Raw genomic sequence first — 16,325 nt, 5'->3', positions numbered from 1 at the left:
ATTTTTATAGCAACCCCGTTGGGTACATGTTATTAATGCTCCTCTTTCAACAGAGCAGAGTGAGTTCCAGCAAAAGGAAATCTTTTTACTCAAGTTGGTAAGAGGCAGCATCGGTATTTGAACCCAGGATTGTTGCTGCTGGCTCTTTGTTTTTGTTCTGTTGTGTGGTGTTTGTAAAGCCTTTCTTTGTTGTCAGCATCAGAGATACTTATGTCGTTTCATCCAGGGTACTGTGTATGAGGGTTGTGCAACATTTCTAAGAATATTTCACCATTGTGTGTGACATTTCCCACCAAGCTGTCACACCTTTCTGCAAGCTTTGATGCTGGCAGGTTATTTAATTACTTGATTATTACTTAATTATGTTTCCAGTAAAGACTATTTGTTTCACTAATACCAAAGTAATGCCTCCCTTCTCTGTTTTTGTGCCTTTTTATGCTCAAATGGCTTTTGGTTTTACTATTGAATTGTAACGTGATCTCCTTGACAACATTTTAAATTCCATACATGCATATTAATAACATACTCAACGGACGGGAGCAGAGATCACATGTGCAGCTCTGTCCCACACATGACCACCGCAGCAGCCGCAGCATCACCACCACCACCACCTGGCTAACAGCAATTTTGACAAGCTTTCTGATTTTGAAGATGGGAAAATAGGGAAAATGTCTGACTCAGAATTATGAAATATAGCATAGTTTTTTCCTAAGAAATCTGTTTTTTTCTGGTTAGCTTATGAGATCCTTTCAAAAACTGGGTCTCACATACATGTATTTGGTATTTAGAAAGCCAAAAGAAAATATCAGGAGTCTAATATTTATTAGGAACTTACAATATGCCAGGTAAGAGATCCCCATTATCATATGTGCTATTTAGTTGGGTCATCACAATAATCCAAGGTGAGTAGCAATTCGCCTGTCATACTAAGTTTTAAAATTTTTTGTGGGTACATCTAGCACACCTCAAGACACATAAGGGGCTCATGACAAATGGGTGCTTATGAAGTGAATGACTATGTAGAGATCTAACAACTTGGTCATAGTCAGGCAACTAGTTGACATCGAATCAAAAACTGGTCTTGGCTTGTCTGACTCAAAGCTCATGCATCTGGCAACATGTTAGCCTGAGTCTCAGTAGGTGACCACATGGTCTGGCAATGAATGGGAGCCAAAGATGTTTATTAAGTGAATTAGAGAGTTAAAGGCAGAAAGTGGGGAAGGAAGGAAGGAAGGAAGGAAGGAAGGAAGGAAAGAAAGAAAGAAAGAAAGAAAGAAAGAAAGAAAGAAAGAAAGAAAGAAAGAAAGGAGGAAGGGAGGAAGAAAGGAGGAAGGGAGGAAGAAAGTAGTTAGAGAAGGGAAAAAGAAAAATTGGGCAAAGACGAAGAACTGAAGGAAGAAGCTGTCAGTGATGGCTAAACATTAGGTAACTGGATTGGAAAGATACTGTTTTTACAAAACCGAAGTTGGCTTTTTTACAGATTTTACTAGTTTTACAGTGATCCCAGAAAGTTCTCCAAACATCAGGTTTTGAAGACAGGAAAGAGCTCTCCCATGCTGCTTGTTCCTAGGTTCTTGACCAACAGAGGGTTCGTGAGTGATACATTTGCTTAGGGCAAGCTGAGAAAATCAGTACCCCAGAAAGCATCTCACTGGTCAGCTCTGTGAAAGAGTTAGAGTAAACCACCCAGGATTTTATATGTAGCATGCATACACTTAAATGGATAACTTATTAAGAATTTTGTGGTGAGACTCTCAGGCATCATTTATTTGAACCCACTGAATACTTAGACTCAATCATTAACCCCACAGAACAGACAGGAATGCTCTATTCAGAGGAAGACTAGCTTTGAGCATTTTAATCAAGATCCAGTATAATGGGATATGGGTGAGGGGGAGACTGTTTTTATAGGCATTTTCTTCCTCCCTAATCTCCTTATCATTCTTCTTATCCTTCCTATTCTGGTTGAAGTTCCCTTCCAGGTCAGAAAACTCTTGGTCTGCAAAGCAGGAGCATTAGAACCGGAGGCAGGAGATCGGGGTTCTACTCTGGCGCTTACTCAGGCAAAGATTTTTGGTGATTAAACTGAAGCCAGGGTCCTCATAGCCTTCTGCTCCACTCAATGTCTAGAATTCACCCTTGGCCTGTAAAGACTTGAACAAACACACATAGTTCTTTTTCTTTTCTTTTCTTTTCTTTTCTTTTCTTTTCTTTTCTTTTCTTTTCTTTTCTTTTCTTTTCTTTTCTTTTCTTTCTTTCTTTCTTTCTTTCTTTCTTTCTTTCTTTCTTTCTTTTTTCTTTCTTTCTTTCTTTCTTTCTTTCTTTCTTTCTTTCAATTTCTTTCTCTTTCTTCTTTCTTTCTTTCCTTTTTTTTTTAAGATTTTATTTATTTATTTGAAAGAGAAAGAAGAGAAGCAAGGGGAAGGACAGTGGGAGAGGGAGAGAATCTTAAGTAGTCTCCATGCTAAGCAGGAACGTGATGCAAGGCTCATTCTCAGGACCCTGAGGTCATGACTTGAGCCAAAATCAGACATCAGATACTCAACCGACCGAGCCACCTTGGCGCCCACACACACATAGTTCCTAACTGCTCCAGGCTGATCCCTGGAATAATGGTAGCTCCCCTCAAAGCGCCTTCCTAGGAAACTCAAGGTTGCTAAGAGAACTGTGTGTTCCAATCACCACCTGAAGACTGGTTCCCCGACTCCCAGCCTCTGTGGGAGGGGAGGAGCCTAACATCCACAAAGCACCAGGTAGGATCCCAGATGAGTTTCACATGAACCAACATGCCCCTTCCCACTTTTTGTAATTTTTACCTTTCCTGACTCTACTGAGGACTGTTTCCTCCCTCTCTAGTCCCTCACTGTGGCTTCAAAATGCCCAAATACCTCTAAGCAAGTGAAAGCTGAGTTCAATTCAGGCTGGACATTCTCTTCCTTGCCAATTGCAATAGTATATTACTAATTAAAATCTGTCCTTATGAATTTGCCCAGTGTCTGGCCTTTTTTATTTTTGACACTACATAGCTTGCCACATGACCTTGCAAAAAATGCTTCACTCTTCTTGGTCTCCTTAAAATGGAGAAAGCAAGCATGGAAGAGTCATTGCTAGAAAGATAGTCATTCTACAGTCTCAGTGTCTTAGGGCTGTAATATGTCACCAAGAAGAGCCTTCTGTACACCTAGAAATATTGTTTTGTTTCTAAATAACAGGATTTATTTGTTTGTTTGTTTGTTTATTTATTTATGAAGATTTTATTTATATATTTGAGAGAGACAAATCAGGAGAGACAGAGCATGAGCTGGAGGAGGGGCAGAGGGAGAGGGAGAAGCAGACTCCTCTCTGAGAGGGAGCCCGACTTGGGGCTTCATCCCAGGACCCTGAGATCATGACCTGAGGTGAAGGCAAGATGCATAACTGACTGGGCCACCCAGGTGCCTGACTAATAATGGGTTTTAATTGAATGCTATAGTATTATAGAGTTCTGGTAGAAACTTTGGAAAGTGTGGAAAAATTCAGAAGAAAAGCAAAGATAATCTCATCATGCTGAGACCACTGTTATTAGTGTCTTGATTTACTGTCTTCCAGTATTTTTTATGCACATAGACATATAAACATATTGATGAGTGTGGTGTATGTAGGTTTTAGCTTTTTTTTTTAATTATTACTTTAATCAATCTCCCACGTCATTAAGTTGTTTTTGAAAAACCTGGTTTTAAATAAGTGACTGTGTAGAAATTCATAAAATGAATCAACCATAACTAATCTGAACATTTTTTCCAATGTTGGTCTTTTCGGTTGTTTTGATGATTTTTGCGATTATGAACATGCTGCTTTGTGTAACTATGTACGTAGATTTATGCATACGTTTAAGCTTTTACAAATAACAAATTTTAAGGATCTGAATGAATCCTTTAGCTTCAAGGATGAGGACAACATGTAAATTGCACCAAAGACCGGTGGCAGCAATGTGCCACACCAGGGGGTCCTGGGGATGTTCATTGTACTTCACGCTTGCCAACATCAAATCACATGTAACCACAACAAGAGAAACTCCACAACATGTTCGCCCAATGCACTAGGAACAAACTTTATTTTACTGATACATTATTATTCATTTCTTTGATTCGTAGCAGGGTTGGTATTTTATTTTTATTTGTCACATGCAAATCTTTTCTTGGAAACTGCCTTTTGTAGAATTTTCATACTTTATGCATTGGGGTGCAGATGTTCATTTTTTCTTACAGATCTGAAGTCTTTAAGTGATAAGAATATAAAACATTGCTGTTTGCTGTAGGGTTTCTTTTTTTTTTTTTTTTGCCGTATTTTCCTTTTTTATTGTTTAAGGTACTTTGTTTAGAATGTCTAAGGAAATATATTTTTAGGACAGAAGTCAAGTTCCCTGAAGCCATGGAAATATATCACTTCTCACAAGAAATACATTTTTTTGGTATTAGAACAGAGCTTTTAAAACAATAAACAGAGGATTCACACCAGAATTATCCCTCTTAATCTTTTCCAGGAAAGCCCCATTCTCAGTTCCTAAGAGCAAAACCTAAAATTTCCTTTGTTTTCAACCTTACATAATTTGTTAAAGCAACGTGTCCAAAGAAATATGAAAAAAAAATCACTTTAAAGATGATTTTTCCAGTCCTTCCTCCTATGGTCATCCCTGTGAAGTCCGAACTGGTTTTCATGAAGGAGCATCCTTGTTCCAGAAGGTCCTAATGGGAGATAACTGTAGCAGTGGAGTCTTTACCCAAAACTGGCCAAAAAGAGGGATGAAAGTCTTTGCCTGAATCCATGAAGCAACCGCATTTCCAGCTGGGATCCCAGAACCTGAATCTTCTATTGTCACTGATTTTTCTTATTAGCCTCGACTCATTTGAAGCCTTTGAGAACATAGGTCTATTTTCATGTCCTCCTTTTGTTGGCATCTTGAATAACTGCCCACCCTCCTTCTCTCCTTCCAGCTGTCACACCCCTCTCTGTGCTCTTCAGCTCGTGTCCTGTTAAGCATATGCCCTCATGTCTTTACTGTTTAGTGTTAAGGGTGAGCTCTGGCCTAACCATCTCCTGCATGCCACACACCTGGCCCTGATCCTCCCTGCTCCTGACCTCACGTCCCATCTTCCTGTAAAGAATATGAAAGTCATGCCCTGTACCCCACTGAGTTATGGTTACCGCTAACATTCTGGAGCTCTCCTCTCCAGTGTTTTGTCCTATGCTTACATATTAATAATAGTTATGCTGCTGTGTCTTACTTTTTCCTTTAAAGTTATGTTGTCATCTTGTCCCCAAATTATAATTCTTAGTGGCTTTATGATAATCAATTCAGCTACGCCTCAATAGATAGACATGTAGGGTACTTTTAGGTTTTCCCGACTTTTGGTACAGAGGGACCATAGCCTGATTGCACTAGTTACTGTCTTAAAGTGGATTCCTGGAAGCAGCGACATTATTTGAAAAGGTATGTGACCATATAAGCCTCTCAGCATATGAATTATAAACAATAGAAAGGAAAGCTAAGTGTGGTTTGTTGTTCATACTCAGAAATTTCTGCATTGAGGAGGGGAGAGTGTTTGAGTCCCTTAGTGATATTCTTGCTTGTGTTCCTCTCGATGTGTGTCAGTATTCTCAATTTTTAAGACTAATAATCATTACCTAATTTCAGTGAACAGGAATTTAAAGAGCAAACATAAAGCAAAAGCATTAACATGGTTTCTAACCAATGCCAAGAGGCTCCGGATTGAGGAGTACTCTCGCCAGAGTTTCCATCCCTTAGCATCCAGGACTTTCTGCTCTTAGAAGTGGCAGGATTTCCCCCACTCTGAAAACCAAGGAAGAGAAAGTTCTCTCTTTAGCAGAGGGGAAAGCAGAGCCTGCAACACGGGCCCCGACAGGGGAGCTGATAGACATCTGAGTGTAAGACCAGGGAGCAACAGCCTCTGTGTGCAGGGAGAAGAGGTCGCCTGGGGCTCTATCTGGTCACCAGTGGACACCTGTGGGTCCTGCGGGCAAGCACTGTGGCAGCAAATCTCGATAATCCAGTAGTGGAGACAAAAGTTGGCTTCACCAGTGACCAGTAAGAACTCTAATCTCAGATCTCCTTGGGTTTACAAATAAAACTTTGCACCAAGCACTGCCTATGACCTTCACCTAAAATGTACAAGGAATTTCTTGCGTAAAATATGCAACTATCAACAAACTGATCCCAGCCTACTCTTTTCAATTTTACCTCCTGCTTCTCCTTCTCCCTGCTGCTGTCTCCCACTAAAGCCCTCTACTCTGCTCTCTTCCCTGGATTTACCAAACACACCGGTTCATGTCTCTGGGCTTTTACTTCATGCTATGCCTTCTGCCTAGAAAACCTCTCTTCCATTTGGTGGTCTGGAATCCCACCTGAATTTCTAAACTCCCAAACCGCTTTCCTACTTACTATCCCCATGGAAAAAATTGCCCTCCTCAAGGTCTTCTGATGGCACCAGGGGCTCACTTCCACCAGAGTAACTGCTTCACTGCCTCGGAGTTAGCAAGGGTGTCTTTCCCACTCATCTGCTGACTCCTGGAAGGCAGGTTCTCTGTGTGCCCTGAAATAATCCTTAGAGTTCCAGGGCCTAGATCAATACCCCGAAGACATGGAAAGCACAAAATAAGTATTTGTGGAGGGAAGGATAGAGGATAAATGAAAGGAAGATGTTATGAAGTGAATGTGTCCTCCTCAGCCCCAAATTCATATGCCAAAGCCTTCACCTCCATTGTGAAGGTATTTGGAGGTGGAAGGTATTTGGAGGTGTTCAGAAGGTTATTAGTTTTAGATGAGGTCATCGGGGTAGGACACCCCTGATGGGTTTAGCAGCCTTATAAGGAAAGGAAGAGTGACCAGAGCATGTTTATGCCCCCTTCCCCGCCTTGGGAGAATAGGGTAAAGGCAGCCTTCTGCAAGCAGGAAGAGGGCTCTCGCCAGGAATCAAATCTGCCAGCATCTTGATCTCAGACTTCCTCTCCTCCAGAACTGTGAGAAGTAAATGTCTGTATTTAAGCCACCCACTCTGTGGTATCTTGTTATAGTGACCTGAATAGACTAACACAGAAGGGAAGAAGTCAGGCAGAGAGAGAGGAGGGAAAAATAAACCTAATAAAATGTTTACTGTGTTAAATTTAAGCTACTACATTCAAAGTATAAGCGTGTTTGAATTTGGTGTCTAAGACCTGGAGTTATACAAATGTGTGAAAAATCTCTTAGCTGAAGATCAGTTTAACTCTCTGGAACATGGCCAGGAGTCTGAAGGAAGTAGAAAAGAACTATGAATAGCACATATAAATATATGGGATCTGTACACAAGAGCCCATGCATTAGAAGAGGTTCCCCGCCTCTCACGACCTCACTCAGAGGCGGCTCTTTCTGTGTGATTTATTTATTTATTTATTTATTTATTTATTTATTTATTTATTTATTCATTCATTCATTCATTTATTTACTTCCCGGAGACCGGAGAGGTTCAGCTATGGTGTGCTTCCAAGAGCATATACTTTTCTTTTTCTAAGCATTAAATGCTGTTTGAATTGTTTACATAAAGGGTGGGGGAGGCTGTTTCTTTTAGGAAAGGCACTTGTATTCACACAAGTGTTGGTAGATGAAAGTAGATGAAAACTCAGATTTAGCACGGCTCGGGAACACACCATGGCGGGAGGTGGGGGTGCCCATCTCTTTCTCTAAAGCTACGTGCAAATAATTCATTCTAGAAAACTGGGATATTTATGACTCCTCCACTGCCAAAGGAGCATGAAGTGGCCATTCCTCTTCATGAATATTCAATGGAAAATGTCAGATTTGTAGGTGATGGAAGGGGACTTAGTTCAGCAAAGCCACCTTGGGTTGAAACTAGATATCTGGGTGGATATTGCACGTGGATTCCCCGAAATCAAGACTTAGACACTCAATCGACTGAGCCACTCAGGCACCCTGAGCAGTCCCATACTGATCAACACCTTATTTTATTTCTGGTTCTGCTTGTTTGCTATTTACAAAAATTCCAGCTCAGGCGATTTTTGGAGGGCTTTGTTCACCCAGGGGATCACCTCCATACCTTTTGAGCACCTTTCTCTTCTCTCACTCATCCACTGTGCACAGATGACCATAAGAAAAATCTCTGTCTATAAGATGAAGTTTTTAGGAAATAAGTGCAGAGTTCTGGGAGTTGGAAGTTTGGCCTGCACACAGTTCTCTTTAATTTCGATTTATTCATTTAGATTTTGAATTCAGAAGGAACAAAAGACTATGGAGTGGAAGACTCCTTCCCATCCTTCCTCCCCTGTCATTCAATTTTTAGAGGCTACTACTGTTACCTACTTGTGTGTCTTTCCAGAAGTGCTTGATGTTAATACAAGGATATGCATATACATATGTGTGTCTAAATGTACGTGTGCATGTGTTTACTTGTTGGTGTGTATGACATGATATATGTTATATTTGCATGATATATTTGTCTGTATAGTGTACTTGTCACACATCCATGCATACAGTCAGGATTATTTTATAAAGATTTATTTATTTGTGAGAGAAAAAGAGAGAGAGTGCACAATTGCGGGAAACATCAGAGGGAGAGAATCTCAAATAGACTCCCTGCTGAGAGTGGAGGCCGACAAGGAGCTCTATCTCATGACCCTGAGACCATGACTTGAGTTGAAATCAAGAGCTGGATGCTTAACCAACTGAGCCACCCAGGTGCACCACACGCAGCCGGGATTTCTGTCTGCTTTTCTATACAGATGGTAAATGTCACATATTTTCCTGCAATTTAACTTTTCACTCACTAGCGTACCTCTGAGAAATGGTCATACCAACATATAATGAAATTATTCATTCTTTGCTGTGGATGCAGAGCATTTCAGTGTGTATACTACTTATTTTATGAATCCATATTGAGGTACATTTAGGCTATTTCTAATCTCCCATTATTATAAGCAATGCTTCAGTGAATAATTCTAAATATACTTCGTTCTGTACATATGCTGGTTTAGCTTAGCTGTAAAATAAATTTCTAGAGTGGAAATTGCTGAACCAAATGCTAGGTACATTTGTAATTTTCATTTCTGAGTTCTTTTTATTTTATTTACTTTGTGAATAGGTAATGCATGCATGTATACAGAATTTAAACAGAACAAGAGAAGAAATAGTGAAAATGAATCATTCTCAAACGCTTTTCTCCCAGGAACCAATTTTTCTTCCTTTAAGAAAAAAATAATTTGCATCCCTTATATGCTTGTTTCCAGTGGGATTCAATGCATCTGTGAGTGTGTGTGTGTGTGTGTGTGTGTCACATACAGGTATGCATGCATGTATATGTGTATATGCGTACATATAGGTGTGTGTTTTATACATGTGTCTGTGTGCATTCAGTGTTTTCATCAGTGAGCTCAGAAGGACCTTGGTAGGGTCCTGGTCATAGATTGGCATTAGATATCATTTTCCTCATTTACATTTGGGACTCCTGCCTCCTTATTGTTTCATCCTTTAGTCTCAGCTATATTGGATGATAGCAAGGCTGATGATAATATAAAACATGAGCAGTCTTCTTTGAGTTTGGTGGAAGGTCTATTTTATAACAAGTATCAAAATTTAAAATACACTTAGCTTTGCTTTACCAATGCCACTATTTAGGAAAGTCACCTAACGTCAGCACTTGGAGATGTGCACCAAGATCTGTGTAGAGGAGCATGCACTGCAACATTGTCTTCAACAGTAAGTAGCAAACAAGCAAAACCTGAAATAAAATAAGGTGTTGATCAATATGGGACTGCTCAGGGTGCCTGAGTGGCTCAGTCGGTTGAGTGTCTAAGTCTTGATTTCGGCTCCAGTCATGATCTCAGGGTCGTGAGATTGGGCCCCAAGACTGGCTCCATGTTTAGCAGGGAGTCTGCTTGAGGTCCTCTCTCTCTCTGCTCCTCCCTCTACTCTCTCTCTCCCAAATAAACAAATAAAATATATCTTTAAAAAAATATACGAGACTGCTTCAGTGAGTATGGCACATCTTGGAATGCTATGGAATCATTTTGTTTTTGTTTTTGTTTTTTTAAATGAACTCTTAACATGATAATACCAAAAGATCTCCAAAAACAGAGGGCTGTAGAACAGCTTGTATTACAGGAACATTTGTAACTTTCAATGATGGTAACCTTTGAGGAGAGGAAATGATGGGTATGGGAAGGCCTTTACCTGTCATTTGGACTTTCTTTACTGTAAATATATACTCTTATATATGCACACACACACACACACACACACACATATATATATATATAATTTCTAAAATATGTCAATATATGTCAAATAATACACCATAGAGGAGCCCTGAGGAGCCATTTTTGTTTTTATTTTTGCCTTAACTTCCCCATATTAAACTATGCATCTAAAATGAAAATGAAAGAATCACAAACGTGGGGAAGAAAGGAGTTACTAGATCTGAAAGGTGTAGTCTGCTTAGTAACCCAGACAGTGGCTTCCTGTGTCTTTCCCTGAGTGCGTGAGGACCACACTGGGAGCTACATCAAAATACTGATTTCAGGCCTCAGTTCTGGAGCTTCTGATTGAGTCTGGCTGAGGTGGAACTCAATGTGCACGAAGGAGACAAATAATGACAAAACTGTGAGCCCCTGCTCCATGGGACAGCTGCTAGCCACGTCTACCGGGGTGGCTACATCATCAAGTAATTTTCAGAGCTGGCATCATGGTGCCAAGTGACCAGTGTTATCAGATGGATTCACCTCGTTTGTACCAACTCAGTGTATCTGAGGGATTGAGCACAAACGTGGACTTTGAAGGCACAATAAAATGAGTTTGAACTGTGACACTAAAAGGTGCTCACTGAATAATGCTCAGAAATTCTCTAACCTCTCTGAGCTGTTATAGTTACCTGCTATAACAGGACTAGTATGAGAATTGGACCCACTACATGTAAGACACTTGACAAGGGGAGGTAGGGATACTTGCTAAGTGGTAGCTATTGTTATTTATAGAGTCAGACACAATGCCACTTGTTCATCTTTCTATTATTATAAATACCAGCATGTGACAGGGGCAGGCAGTAACATTAGCTGTGTGTATTTCAAATATACTAAGCAGAAGAACATTGGAAAAATGGTAATTTAGGCACACAACGGAGACTCTTGGGCAGTTCTGCTCTTTCAGAATGGCTTTTAGAAAGCTACCCATCTGGTCGTTTAGAGAAACTTTAATTACACTCATCTCAAACACGGTGTGATTTCATCCTGAGTTCCAGAAGCAAACACAGCCTCCAGGAGGGAGGAATTAGTAATCAATCACGGCATCTGGAAATTAGAGAGGCAGAAGTCATATCGATGGTTATTTAGCTCACCTCTGGCCTCGATATTGGGTTCCAGGAAGCACTCAGGCACACTTTAGACACCCTGCTTTTAAATACTCCAAGGAATATGTCATGACACACAATCTAGAGTGTGAAAGCTGGAAGACACCTCAGGGAGCACCTACTTATTACTTCATTCATGAATTTATGTGCCCAGAGAACATAACTCCAACTGCCAATGATTTAGTATCCACCATACGCAGGGGACTGTGCTAGTCACTTCATGTGGATAATCTTGGAGCCTTCAGCCACCCATCAAGAGGAGGATCTTTGCCCCAGTTTCCATTTGAAGAACTGCAATTCAGGCAATCTAAGTAACCTGCCCAAGGTGACCTCATGCACCAGCGGGGAGCTGTGCTGGGAGCCAGGTGTGTCGGGGTGCAAAACCCATAACCTCTTGCTAGACCCTATTAAATGCTCTACATGCCGGAGAGTTGTGCATGGTGTTGGTGCCCACCGAATGGCACTGTGATGTGGCAAGCGTCCCTGTGGCCTGGGAAGGTTGAGTGACAGCTCAGGAGAGGCTCTCCTTCTGGCTTTCCACCCAAGGGCTGTGTGACTCGGGTCAGGCCCTCAGGGGAGTCGCCCTGCTTTCAGGGTTTCAAAGAAAATAGGACTCACCCCCAGCTCTCTGTGGTGGAAGCCAAGACAGCATTGGGAGTCTGCGGGAGGGGCTTGTGCTCTTCTCGGCCCCTTTATGCTCTGATCTCATTCCTCTCAAGCAGAGCTGAGGATTATTTGACGTCTTGTATTGCAGCTCCTTCTACAGCATGTTGCATTAGATGAGAAATTCATCCTTTTATTTCTTTTAAACGCTTTCCCTCAGAAAAGCATGTGCACCAGATATTTTTGAACGTGATAGTAGAGTTGATGGGATATTTTCTGTGCCCTGCCCCCATTACTAGAATGATTTAGCCTCATGCCCCCTGTCCTCAGCTCCTGGTTCCTGGCCTGCATCTGCATTGACACCTGCCCTGATTCCAATACACCATATGCCAACACCATGAAGTCCCCTAAACAGGAGGGCTCAGGGAAACCCCGCTTTCCTCACGGTAGGCACTGTGCTAAGGGCAGGGCAGGGAAGGCAGAGGCTGGGAGGGCCACGACCTACCCTCGGGGGGGGGGGGGGGGCTTTGGACTCTGAGCCCACGCATCTGTGCTTCCCCAGGAAAACAGATCTGCTGGAGGAGGGCACCTGCAGAGGGTCCTCATCAGCTTTCCCAAGTTCACTCAGGTGGCTGCTAGAGGTGGGATGGAGGGCGTCTTGTCACCATGCAGAAGAGACCTTGTAGCCACACTACCCGGCTCCCCCCCTCTCCCTGCGAACAAGTGCACCCAACCTTGTAGCTCTGGTTACACAGGGGGGAGGCTGCAAATACCGCATGGACCATCCAGGGAACCGTGAAGCCAAATGCAAAGCTGGATTCAGGCTCATGTTCTAGGTAGGAGGGAGAGGTCTAAGCAGGGGACTGTCAACTCTCACGCAGGGGGCTCACGTTGCACTCGGAAATGGGGATCGTGGTTTGCACGCCTCTGTTCTCTGTGTGGCTTCACCCCTACCCCTCGCCCCACCGTCTCCCGCCACCACCCCACCAGCAGCACCTCCGTTTGGGTCCTGGGCCCTCCGGGAGAGGAGAGTAGACTGTCTGGCCTTGGTCTCCACTGGCCAAACAGCAGGCTCCTGTCTCTGGGTTTAATGAGGAAAGCCCAAGTCAGGAAGGCTGGGGCTGAGGTTTTATGGAGGCTCTGGGCCAAATGGCTTAGCCAGGAATTCAACCAGCATTGCCCTCTATCCCCTGGGAGCTGCAAAATGCAAACAGCCCTGGTAAAAAGGAGAGCAATTTCCCAAGCAGGAGACGGGAGCTTTTAACGAGCTCCAGTGAGCCTGGCCCGGTCCTCCGTGGTCCTCCCGGCTGGCTAATTAGATTGCAGGCTGCAAAGGGCCCTTTGACGGCCCAGAGACGGCCAGAGGGTGGAGGCTCCGAGAGGCAGCAGCCGGGATGGAGGGGACACTAACGAGGAAGCCATCTGATGGGCTCTCTGGCTTTTGGGAAGGTTTTTCTTCCTCTCTCTTCTCCCTTCCTCCAGGTCATGCCTCCAATCCTAGTAATGGCACAGTCTGGGATTTTTCAGAGAAGGGAGGAATGGTGGAAGCATGAGACTTTCCCTGGAGGAAAATGGGAAGGCACTCTTAATTATGGTTTTCATGTATTCATTCATGCATTTTTTTTCCCCCACTGACCTAGTTAGAGTCTGTGCAAGAGTCTGGGATACAGAGATGACTTTGTTTAGCGTTTAAGGAAGAGAAGAAATTGAAATGCATACAGAATTGTCAAAGACTTGGGAAAGTGACCACAAGGAAGCTGCAGCTTAAGTGACGTCAGGAATGAGGGGGTCGGGGGGGGGAGCTAAATTGGAAGAGGGGACATTTGACTGGGTTTTATAAAATAGATCACTTTTTTTTTTTTTTTTTTTACTTTAAAACACAGACAAAAGTAGCAAGGTTAGGACACATCTGGGTGGCTCAGTGGTTGAGCATCTGCTTTTGGCTCAGGTTGTGACCCCAGGGTCCCGGGATTGAGTCCCACATCAGGCTCCCCGCAGGGAGCCTGCTTCTCTCTCTGCCTATGTCTCTGCTTCTTTCTGTGTGTCTCTTATGGATAAATAAATACAATCTTTAAAAAGAAAAGTAGCAAGGTATGTGAGAATTAGTCAACCAGAAAAGATAGGACATTTCGGGATGTTGGAATGATATGGGCAAAGGTTGGATGTTCGAGAAAAGACCGTATACCAGTAAATTTCAAATGATGGAGATGCGGATGCTGACCTAAAGGTCCCCCAAAGCCAATGCAAGAGCCTGAGTTCCTGTCCTCAGTGCTGTGGTGGTTTTATGGGGGTTCCAGAGGAAGGGTGTCTCTATCCTCAGCTCTGGTGGCCACCTAAGCCTGGGCCTACTTCGTATGATTTTTAAAGAGGGGATCTACGATAGACTAAATTTTTATGTCTTCAAATCCATTCTTTGAAACCTAAGCCTCCATGTGGCTGTATTTGGAGGAAGTGCTTAGGGTTGAATGAGGTCATCAGGGTGGGACCCTGATCTGATGAGATTTGTTATAAGAAGTGACACCAGAGAACTGGCTCGCCCTCTCTTTCCTTGTGTGCACACCAAGGAGAGTCCCTTCAAGGACATGGCACTGAGACAGCTGTGTGCCGGCCAGAAAGAGTTTCCTCAGCAGAGGCTGGATCAGCTGGAACCTTTATTTTGGACTTCCACCCTCAAGAACTACCAGAAAATACATTTTTGTGTGTTTCGATTTTGTGGGGTTTTTTTTTGTGGTTTTTTTGTGTGTGTTTTTACATTTCTGTTGTTGAAGCACCCCAGGCTGTGGTATTTTGTTAAGGCAGCCAGAGCAGATGAAGGCATGGTCCCAGGAGCTGCTGAGATTGCCCTTGGTTGTAGCTGGACTCTTGCTCTCAGGGGCTACACATCACCTTCTTTGTCCCAATGTCTGCTCTGTCAGTCTCCCCTGCACCGCCTCCTTATTCCCCTTATCACCAGAATGGTTCTTTTCTTCTTCTTCCTTTTAAGAAAACAAAACAAAACAAAACAAAAAACAAAAAAAACTATTTATTTATTTATTTATTTATTTATTTATTTATTTATTTATTTCAGACACAGAGAGAGGCAGAGACATAGACAGAGGGAGAAGCAGGCTCCCTGCAGGAGCCCAATGCAGGACTTAATCCCCAGAATCTGGGAACACGACCTGAGCCAAAGGCAGACACTCAACCACCGAACTACTCAGGCCTCCCAGAATGGTTCTTTCTTAACTTTCAATACTCTGCTCAGGCATCCATACCTGGGTGACCCTCCCCCCCATGTCCCTAATCTCCTGTGCATGGCTTGCTCACTGCATTCACCAAGGGGAACTGAAGGAATCTGCCTCTGCACCTCTCTCCCCAACTAGCCTTCAGAGAGCAGGGACCTTATCTAATTTATTACCCTCCACAACATTTGCTAAAGGCTGGCACATAAAAGTGGCTTAAAAAACAAGCCATTTCCATGCTAAAGATATTTCAGTCCTTAGAATCTCTGCTCTGGTGGATCCAGTCTTTTTAGACACTTGTTGAGCTCAGGGATTCAGTTCTACAGGGATAGAGATGACTGCACCCAACATTTTCACAGCAAGATTAGGGAGCCTGTCCATAGATATAAAGGAGGAAAATGCAATCTCAATGCTCCAGCTATAGATTAAAGTCATAGACAACTTTTGATCAACAAGAAGATGAACAAGTCCTTATGTGCCCAGACACTGCCAAATCTACAGTGTAGCAGGGCTGACCTCACCGTGCTTTCCAGGTGCTCATGCTGTGGCAAAGAGGACTAAAGGAGGTAAATCAGAACTACTCTGGCAAACATGTAGAGTCTGCGATGCACAAACCTCTCGATCTCACAGGAGCACAAGTGCATACACAGGCATGAACCCACACACATATACTGCACATTCACAATACAAATATATGCACCCACACATACACACATGTGCACACATGTATACCACACATGCACACATATGTGCACATCTGTCAACAAATCAAAAGAATGACATTGACCAGAAGAAGATGAAATAATCTAAAATTACAATATTAAAATCGACTGAGGTGGAGAAAGTACTGTGCCCAGCACACAGCACATTCTCAGTAAGTATCATTTTATATTTTGGGTCTAATTTTAATTCAGTATAAGACCAGCAAAATAAGGCTGTTTTAAGATAAATGATAATTAGAGAAAAATTTATATTTAAAAAAGAACTTGTGTGTTTTCTCTGTACTTGTTGCTGTGCTGGGTAGTGAGAAAATGGAAGTAAGGAGACATAGTTACTGTCTTCAAATATCTCTGAATCTGGTGAGAGAGACAAAGCCTAAAATAAATAATTC

The sequence above is a fragment of the Canis aureus genome, chromosome 12, assembly GCF_053574225.1.
Source record: "Canis aureus isolate CA01 chromosome 12, VMU_Caureus_v.1.0, whole genome shotgun sequence".
Classification (NCBI taxonomy): Eukaryota; Metazoa; Chordata; class Mammalia; order Carnivora; family Canidae; genus Canis; species Canis aureus.
Note: the sequence above shows the minus strand (reverse complement) of the source record.